This window comes from Diabrotica undecimpunctata, chromosome 6, assembly GCF_040954645.1.
Source record: "Diabrotica undecimpunctata isolate CICGRU chromosome 6, icDiaUnde3, whole genome shotgun sequence".
NCBI classification, from domain to species: Eukaryota; Metazoa; Arthropoda; class Insecta; order Coleoptera; family Chrysomelidae; genus Diabrotica; species Diabrotica undecimpunctata.
This window is the reverse complement of record NC_092808.1, coordinates 78,360,342-78,370,641: the sequence shown is the minus strand read 5'-3', so window position 1 is coordinate 78,370,641 and position 10,300 is coordinate 78,360,342.

Genomic DNA, 10,300 nt, shown 5'->3' with positions numbered 1-10,300 from the left:
AAAGAAAAATTGAAAATCATTCTAATTAACTTTTATAATTATGTGATAATACTGACATGTACTAATTTAAATTAGAGATTTTAAATAATAATTTCAATAAGAATTGAAATACTAATTTAATCGTTTAAATATAAGAAAAAAAATCTGAAAAACTTGTTATCATAGCACATTGAAACAATAAGTGCTAAATATAAAAAACAATAAAAAAAAATATTTGTACAACTATTGAAAAAGTGTAGGAAATTGTGTATCATTTTTGCATTGACATTTTAATTAAATTTTATAATTATGTGATAATACTTACATACATATATTCAAATTAAATTATAAAGTTTTGATCAATGAAGCACAAATAAGTAAAAAACAGGATTAATTTCACTGTATTATCTTCATTATAATATGAATTCAATTTACACTTCAGTCTAAGTAACACGTGGCCGGCTATGCTAACACCAAAAATTTAAAAAGTGGAAATAATTGAATTATACAGTATTTCGTTCACTACAAAATAAATTTAATTAATTTTATAGCGTCAACAACACGTGGTAATTATGCTATTAAAGTGTATCTTATATGACACGTTCGTAGATTTACCATAGCAGCGCCATCTATTGATTACTTACTCAACCCAGTCGAAAGGTATCGACATCTGTTAGAATCATTTGGAGTTAACAGATAATTGTGACTGTCAAATAATAACAGACAAATAATTAGCAATAAATTAAAATTGCGACTATAATTTGAGATTTAAACTATCCTATCTCTCAAGTTGGATCGAACTGCACATGGTGTGCGAATTTTATTATAATCGGTTAATTGGTTTAGAAGTCCATTGAAGACAAACATTGTGACACGAGATTTATATATATATATATATATATATATATATATATATATATATATATATATATATATATATATATATATATAAAATCCACAAGGAAAATAATTCCTGTAGCTGGCTGTATACCACGTATAACAAAAGAGGTTAGTCTTTGTATGTGGGTATATTTTATTTTATAAAAACCCTTAAAAGGGCAACATTACAAGCACGAACGTTTTCGGAACAACTGTTCCATCATCAGGTTAAAATACAGGTTACCATGCCTGAGCCACCAAAATATTTGGGTAAAAACCCTTTAAAATGAAATGTGTTACCAAAGATTGTACATGATGTTGATAATATTATATGATAATAAACGGAGTTGCCAGCCGTAGTCCGTTTGAAGAGGGACTTTACTCTCCGGACACTGGAACTCACTTAAGCATGGGTGTATGTTACCTGAAGTAAAATCTAATTAAAATATTAAACATCATATAATATTATCAACATCATGTACAATCTTTGGTAACACATTTCATTTTAAAGGGTTTTTACCCAAATATTTTGGTGGCTCAGGCATGGTAACCTGTATTTTAACCTGATGATGGAACAGTTGTTCCGAAAACGTTCGTGCTTGTAATGTTGCCCTTTTAAGGGTTTTTATAAAATAAAATATACCCACATACAAAGACTAACCTCTTTTATATATATATATATATATATATATATATATATATATATATATATATATATATATATATATATATATATATATATATATATATATATCTGTACAGGTTGTATCAAATACAAGATTAAATTCGGTGGTAAATACTTTGTAATAGAGGTGATATTTAGAATACTGGGCTACTGCGTTTTTTCTGTTTGCTTCCAAGAATAGCTTCCATATTCCCCTTGAAAAAAGATAGTTAGTGTCACTTTAATATACGCAAAGAAGAAAGACCTAAGTAATCAGTGAACTTTAATTCAAACTTTTAATATTAATGACCGTCACTTACTTTTTGTCGCTCATAGTGTCTCGAACTGCACTTAAAATTTAAAATATGTTGAGAAACCACTTCCTTGTCAGGAACAACGCTTAAAATACACAGCAGGGCATTAAACACGTTTGGTCGATATTATGAGAATGCTGCAGAAACTAACAGAGCACACTTATATATTTTTACCATCTTCTTTCTGGACAAAGTAGGATATAAAAATTTCTCTGGTCCTGTCATTTAATGTTCCTCTAACACCTTCTGTTTTTTGTACTTAAATGGCACTGGTAAATAATGAATCTTGTTCTACCTTAGTTTCATGACTAGAAAGACTTTCTGAAAATGCGTCAACAGACAGAATAATGCGAAAACAAACAGAATAATTGTCGTTATTGGAGTAAAGAAAATTCTTATTAGAATATAAGGTTTCTAAAAAAAAGTGATCGTGTTGGCTGATATTATTGAAAATAAAATCATTAATCCTTAGTTTTTGACGTCTCTCTTAGCGGTAAAGGATGTACAGAGCATTAGGCAAATTTTTGACAGGTTAATTATAAATTCTTTAAATAGAATAGATAAAAATTCAAAACCACTCACACACGCGTACAACTTAGCTCCAAGTTACATGTGAGTTCCGTTGGAACAGTCAGACCCAAATGTCCAAAGATCAAACCGGTGATACTCCATCCTAAAGTGGTTCCTATCTAAACCCTAAGCTAGTACACCACCCCTCCTTATCTCAGGACATAACGAATGGGCAAGCTTATTTACTTAGCGTTACTTTGGACGTCCTGGGTAAATGGGACATTATCTGTTTTATCTTGTGTGGTTAGATCACCTAATTTTGGAGGTAGCTGGAACAGCTTTTCTCCATAGAAATAATTGAATTTACTTTTATCATGAATGTTAGGAAAATAAGTCTTCTACTCACAATCCGTTATAATTTTTATTAAAGTTAGTAAAATAGAATGGGCTACCAGTTTCGCTGTTTACAAACTTTTACAGCATCTTCCCCAGCTTCTATCTAGCCCATTCTCTTTTACCAACTTTAATAAACCCTATAACGAATTGTGAGTAGAAGACCTATTTTCCTAACATTCATGACATCATGAATATATGCTTACACCAACAACTTTTTATCATTTATTATTACTTTTATCACTTTGGGACTTAAAACATTCAAAAAGTGTGTGTTCCGGACAGAGAGGCAGCAACCTAAGATGATGTTTCTGTATCCGAAATGTATGTGTTCAGTTACACACACAATCACGCTAAGCGATCAACCCAACCTCTAGGAACATGTGTATACCATACTAAGCATGGGATACACATGTCCGAAGATCAAACCGGTCACACTTCGCTAGTCGAAGTGGTACCTATCTGATCCCCAGGTTTTTCCACCACCCCTCCTCATCGTGTGACATACGTGAGGAGGCTTATGATCTTGAAAGTTACTAGAGTTGCCTTGGGTAATGAGACAACTCCCGTTTTTAATTATTGTGGTTATGCCACCTAACTGTAGGGATAGCCACATCTAGGCTTTTCTCCCTAATTACTTTACTGACTCTATAGATTTTACTCTAGCTGCACTTCGGGACTTGAGTCCCTAAAACAAAAAAGAAAAAAGTAGCGTGTGTTCCGTCCATGGAGTCGACAGCCTGAGCTGTCGACTTCATGTTCGGAAAGAGTGTGCTCGATCACTCAGCCGTCGATTTGGCAAAAATAAATTTTGTTCTCCTCGCCGGCTGGGTGTCCGATGGGTGTCCGGCCACTGAGCCCATGCTTGCCGCACATGACCTCAGTGCTCGGGTGTCGCGAGAGGATCAGTATCACTCGATCCGCCTTAAGGGCCTAATCCGCATCAGCGGTATATAGAAGGCCTGAGGGGTCTTCTATATGGAGAAATGAATGTGAATTTACGTTAAAACGTTTAGTGTCATAAATTGACTTTAAAATATCAGAATTTAAAAGAAAAACAACCGATTTTTTTTTTTTTTTTTTTTTTGGGGTCTTCCTTGGCGATGGGACTATAATATGCCGGCACAATTCTTACCCTTTTATCTTACACTAAAATCTTACACTAATGTGTGGGTGGGTTGGGGTGTGCATTGCAGGGTGTATACGGCCTCCACACACCCCGGTGTATAGTGTCCTTATCTAAGTGCCTTGGCACCTGTATCCTCTCGCCAGAGTCCTAAAAGAGAAGGATTTTTTTGGTGGTTGTTTTTCTGATGACTGCATTCTTTTGTTTAGACGTCCTTGCGACCATCTCATTCTTCATTTATTCGTTTGGGACCCTATATCCGGCTATTTGCTGTTTAGGTCTTCTGTGTACCGTCCTGGTGTTTGCGTTGTAGTTAGTCAGCTCTCTTAACATGCTACTTGGCTGGGTGTTTAGTCCGTTGAAAAGTTCGTATGCCTTTTTGTCCATTGTGTGAAGAATCCTTGTTTGTCCTGAGTCTCTGTATAAATTTCTCAGAGGTACATATCTTGGTAGATTCAGGGCGTCTCTTATTAATTGGTTTTGCGCTGTTTGTATTTTCTTCCTGTTAGTTTTACAGGTGTGTCCCCACGCAGCGGAGGCATACGAGAGGACTGGTAGGATAATGCTAACCGCCATCCTGATTTTGGTTTTGAACCTTAGCTTGCTTCTTCTGCCAATTAGCGATGAGAGCTGACTTTTCAGCGCTTTGGCTCTATACGTTTGCTGATTTATGTGCTGCGTAAATGTAAGCTTTTTGTCGAGTAACACTCCTAGGTATTTGGCCTCATTTGTCCATTGTACTGGGGTGTTTCCAATTGTTAATTCTTGATTCGGTACACTTTTTCTGTGACTAAACATTACAGCCTGTGTTTTATCTGGGTTTATGGCTATTTTCCATTTGATGCACCATCTTACGAATCTGTTGAGTGCTCTCTGCAGATGATTACCTGCATGATTTGGATTTCTCCAGCTAACAGCTATTGCCGTATCGTCAGCGTAAAGACTCAACAGGGATCCTGGTTCTTTTGGCGTGTCGGCCGTATAGATGGTGTACAGGTAAGGCGACAAAACAGCTCCCTGAGGCACACCCGCCTCCAGGGTCCCGACCTCGGACAGGGTTGCCCCTGTCCGAACTCTGAACCTTCTGTTGGCTAAGTATGATCCAAGGAGGCATGTCATCGCCTCGCTGTATCCCATGGTGTTCATTTTATATATGAGTCCATCATGCCAGACCCTGTCAAATGCTTTACTGACGTCCAGAAATGCTGTTGCCGTGTACATTTTTTCGTTATATCCTTTAGTTGCGAATTAGGTGAAACGTAGAACTTGTAGTTCGCATGAATGTTCGCTTCTGAATCCAAATTGCGCTTCTGGTATGGTGCCTAGTGCTTCCGATTCTTCGTTTAGTCTTTTCAGTATAACTCTTTCCGCTATCTTGCTTATTGATGATAGTAAGCTGATAGGTCTGTAATTTTGCGGAAAAGTGCCATCTTTCCCTGGTTTTTTGATCATGATTATTTGTGCCTCCTTCCATCTGTCTGGAAAATATCTTAGTTTGAGCATGTTGTTTACTATGTTCGTTATGTAGACAATAGCTTTGTTGGGTAGGTTTTTTAGTGCCCTGTTTGTGATGTTGTCAGGTCTTGGGGCTTTTTTGGCGTTTGAGAGTTTATTTAGCTCTTTAATTTCATCAGGAGATGTATGAGTTATTCCAATTCTACCCTTTCTTCTCTTTAATCTTCTAGCTGTTCTTTCTACCTCTTCTTCGAAGTCTATGTCTTCATTGGGATTTTCGTTGTTTCTGCATGCTCTTTCTAGTTCGTCCTTTAGGACTTTAGCTTTATCTCTCTCCGTAGGAACAACCCCGTTTTCTCCGTGTAAGGGAGGTATGGGTTTCTTGTCCTGTCGGAGTATTTTCGATAATTTCCAGAAGGCGGATTTGTTTGGGTCTAATTCTTGGATATAGTTGTCCCAGTTTTCGCTTCTATGTTCTCGTAGTTGTCTTTTAACTTCCCTGTCTAGCTCATTTGCAATCCTTTTATCTTCTAGAGTTCTAGTGCGATAGGCTCTTCTTCTTTTTCTGTTTTTTTCTTTTATTAGGTTTTGTAGTTCGAGACTTATATCTCCGAATCTTCCTTTTTGTCTAGTAGTCTTTTCGATTTTTGAGCTGGCATCGATAGCATTATTTATGGTTGTTTCTAGTTTAGTTACACTGTCTTCTAGTTCTGTGATGTTGTTTATTGTTGGGATGTTACCGATGTTTTTGCTAAAAATCCTTCTGAAGTTTGGCCAGCTTGTGATCTTCTTTTGGTGGGGCTGCAAATAGTTTAATTCTATTGCACCCAGGGTCAGGACGATTAGATTGTGCGTTGAATCGCCTTCATTTAGAGATTCTATCTCGTATTGTTGACCCACGTTGTGTAGGATTGCAATGTCTAGATGTGTAGGGAGTTGTCCGTGAAAACAGGTCCGATCACGTAGGTATTTGGTCTGTTTTCGAGATGGCCGCAAAGTCGTCTTCCGTTGTTGTTGGTTGCTCTATCGAACCATAGGGGAGATGTCGCATTAAGGTCTCCTATAATCACTGTGGGCTCTTCTGTATCGAGGATTAGGCTCAAGTCTTCATCGAATATTAAATCGTTAGGTCTGACATAAGCTGACACTATTTTTAGTGTTTCGTTGTTGGCCTTTAATCTAACTAGCGTGGCTTCCATTGTGACCAGTCCATCTGGTGTTGGTATGTGTTCATGTTCTATGCCTTTTTTAACTAGTACGGCTGTACCTCCTGATATCGCTCTATGGTCAGTTCTGTAGATATCGTAGCCTGGAAATTTGGTTTTCTTCCTTTCCACTAATTTAGTTTCTTGAAGGGCTACGATATCGAGCTCTAATCTGTTGATCATCTCATCCAAAAGGTTGAGTTTTTTGAAAATTCCACCGGAATTCCAGGACCCTATGCGTAGATCCTCCGTACGGTTCGCTAGCATTGTCGGTGTATTTCTCCGAATGCAGTCATCATTTTTGTTGCCCTGTCCATCATGGACATCATCTCCATCATCTTCTTATTGTACTCCGTGTGAAACGAAGCAATAAGAGTGGCAGCGTCTTGCATCGTAGGAGCTGCTTCTTCTGTAGTTGTTTTGGCAGCTTGAGCGTAGCTGAAGCCCGTGGTTGTTGTAGCTGGTTTGATCGGTTTGCTCGCCGGTTTTACGGGGGGCAGGGATCTTCTTCTTGGGAGCTTTTGAGCATCCTCTATAATTGGCCGTGTGTGCTTGGTCGCAATTGGCACATTTTGGGGCTGTTTCCCTGCTCTTTTCGCAGTCGTTGCTTAAATGGTTTTCACCACACTTCACACATCTGAAGACACAGTGGCAAGCCTTGGAACTGTGACAATAGCCCTGGCAGTTAAAACATTGTAGGGTGTCCTTTGTTATTTTGAATTCGTCTTCGAAACGAACTCTCATGTAGCACAGGTTTGTGACTCCACGTATTTTTTGAATGTCATCCTCTTTGAGGGTGATCATGAAGAAAGGCAAGATCTGTTTTCCTTCTTTTTTTGAGTACATATTGCTGACTCTTGTTACGTCAACATCTTTTTGTCTTAATTCGTTGAGAATTACTTCTGTGTTTGTGGTTGCGGATAGCCCTTTTAGTATGACCCTCTTTAATTTTTCGCTATCGATTGGGTAGGCAATGTACTCTACCTTCGGTGTGTGCTCTTCTAAAATTTTGACTACTCCTAGGTAGTCTTCCCTGGACTTTGTGTTGATTACTATAGTTCTACCAGATCTGGCAAACTTGTTGTCTGAGATTATACCTGCTTTTGCCGCTTTATGCACGATTGCTTGATGTTCTGCGACCGTCTTTAAGATGATCGCAGGAGGTTTTCGTTTTCTGACATTTACCTCAGCAGGTTTTTGAGGGGTTTCGTCGATTTCTTTATCTACTTGGGATTTTTTTGGAGTCTCCAAGTTTTTTTGGGCTTTTTGCTCACTTCTTTTTTGTAGATCTTTTGCGGCTTTAGTGAGCGCTTCGTCGTTTCTTTCTTAAATCTTTTGCGTCTGTTTTTCAACGACGCTTATTGATTTTTTTGGTTTCTCGCTACTGTTTACTGATTTCTCAGTAGCGGTGCCTTTTTTGGTTTTTTCTTTCTTTTGGACTTTTGTCCATCCTGCTTCAGATTTCTCCGTTTCTTTTACTTGAATTGGCTTTAGTTCCTTTGGCTTTGCTGCAACTCCAGATGTCGAAGGAGTGGCTTTTTCCGTCTTGCGTGGTGTTGCGTCTCTAGGCTTGTGGGTCTCCCACATGGCCAGATCTCTTTTCTTTTCTTCGACCAGCAGTTTTTCGTTTCTTTCGGTCAGAGCCATTATATGGCCGACCAGTTTCTTTATCTCTTCGTCCTTTGCTTGGTTTTCCTTCCTTAACTCAGTCATCTGAGTTAGGAGATCTTGAATTTGGGCTTGTGCCTGTTTCTCACGCTAACGACTCTCTTTTTGTAGCTGCCTGATTTGTTCAGTCAGTAAGTCTACTGACTTGTAAAGACCGCTTTCGTCTTTTTCTTTGGATTTTTTTGTTACTTCCTCTTCGTCTGAGAGTTCAGCGGATGGCCTTTGCCTTTTTTGTTTTTTGCCTACCTCCGGCTCGGCATCGTAGACGGTGGAGATGATGTCCACCGTGGGGGCTTCCATTTCGACATTGCTGTCATCTTCCTGTAGGGGCGGGGCTTCGGTCGGCTCGGCGTTTAATGCGTCGGTCGGCTGGACGTTCAGTTCTCCGGTCGGTTCAGCGTTCAATGATCCGTCGGCGGCTTCTACGATTTTTGATGTGGAATCGTCCGTATCGACTTCACTATTTTTTTCATCCTCTGACTCGGGACAATAGGAGTCGTCGTCAGATGAGGGAAGATTACTCGCGGGGTTGTTAAGGTTCCCGGTAAAATTATTATAGAGATTTATAGCTGCAGCTACTGAGGGGGTGGATGACTGGGGCCTGTCATCATCTTCTGCTTCACATGTTGTCACCTGCGTGACAACATTATTTTGGGGAGGGAAATCACTCATTATGCCGTAAGGCGGTGAACATAGGTTCAAAAGACTGTTTTGGAGTTTGCTACTCAGTAGACTCTGTTTTTTTCTTCCCGCCAAGCCGCTGCCTGACGGTTTTCCTGGGTGTCGTCCTAGCAACCTTACGGTAGTTCACTCCCTGATTTCTCAGGGAGGGATCCTCTTGACGTTTCTCTCACCTCAGAGGCAGGGGCCGTTTCTGTCCGACTTAGATTCAAAAAACTAAGCCTTACAGTGTCATACCTGTCGACCCACTGAGGTGAACCCGTATATTCGCAGACGCGAAGCTATTATAAGCCTCCTACGAGGAGCCTATAAAGGCAACCCCTCGAGGTTTAACTTAATAACAACCTCGCATCCGCTTTTCGCTAATATGTAAAACAAATGCCTATGCCACACTCGGTGTCTTACCCACCGGGAGCTAAAAAGCTCCGTTGACAATAGGTCAGTTGTCCCCACCTAAGCACACTTCGCTGACTCGCGTCCGTCCTGTTCGACTGCTAGAGCCGATGATCTGATACTACTGATCGACTGATATGTGTTCAGTTACTCAGCCGTCGAATTGGCAAAATAAATTTTGTCTCATCGCCAGCTGGGCACCCGGAACGACTGGCCATCGAGCCCACGCTAGTAGCACGTGACCTGAGTGTCAAGTTTCGGTGCTTATGATCTATTTGACCTATCTGATGTGTATGGTGCTAGAAGTTCAGTTTGTCTGAGAAACGATTTTCTGGTTCTTTTGGCCAATATCAGCAGAGAGAATTGTTTTTATTGGAGTAAAGAAAATCCTTATTGGAATATGATGACTCATACTCAGTATTACAAAAAAGTTATTGTGTTGGCTGACATTATTGAAAATAAAATCTAAGCCTTACTTTTTGACATCTCTCTTAGCGGCAAAGGATGTAAAGAGTCTTAGACACATTTTTGTCAGTTTAAGAACAAGGTCTTTAAATAAAAAAGATAAACATTTAAAACCAGAAAGGTTCCAAGAAGATAAAGTTTTATGAAGTACGTGAATTGGCTCCTCCTCAATATCCCGATTTTACTCAGCTCAATTAGTTTTATTTACCTTTAGTCTAAAATGTGTTTACTACTCCAGTAAATGACCGTTTTGAAGTCCAATACTATTTGTCTTCACAGATTTACTTGAAAATTTAAATTTAGGTTCCTCTTGTACTCTACTTTACTCATGGACTTGACTTCAGGGTTGCTTTCACTTGGAGGGTGAAAGCCATTCATTCTTTGGGGTGAAAAAAGATACGTTCAAAATAAATCCAGAAATACATAAGTTAAATAATTCTATAATTCTAAGCAACTTTTTGTATAGAGTCAATACTTTTAGAGTTATTTGCGAGTGAAAATGTTATGTCAAAATAAAAACCAAGTTATGAGACTGTTTTCACAATATTACGGTATTAATTTTACGGTG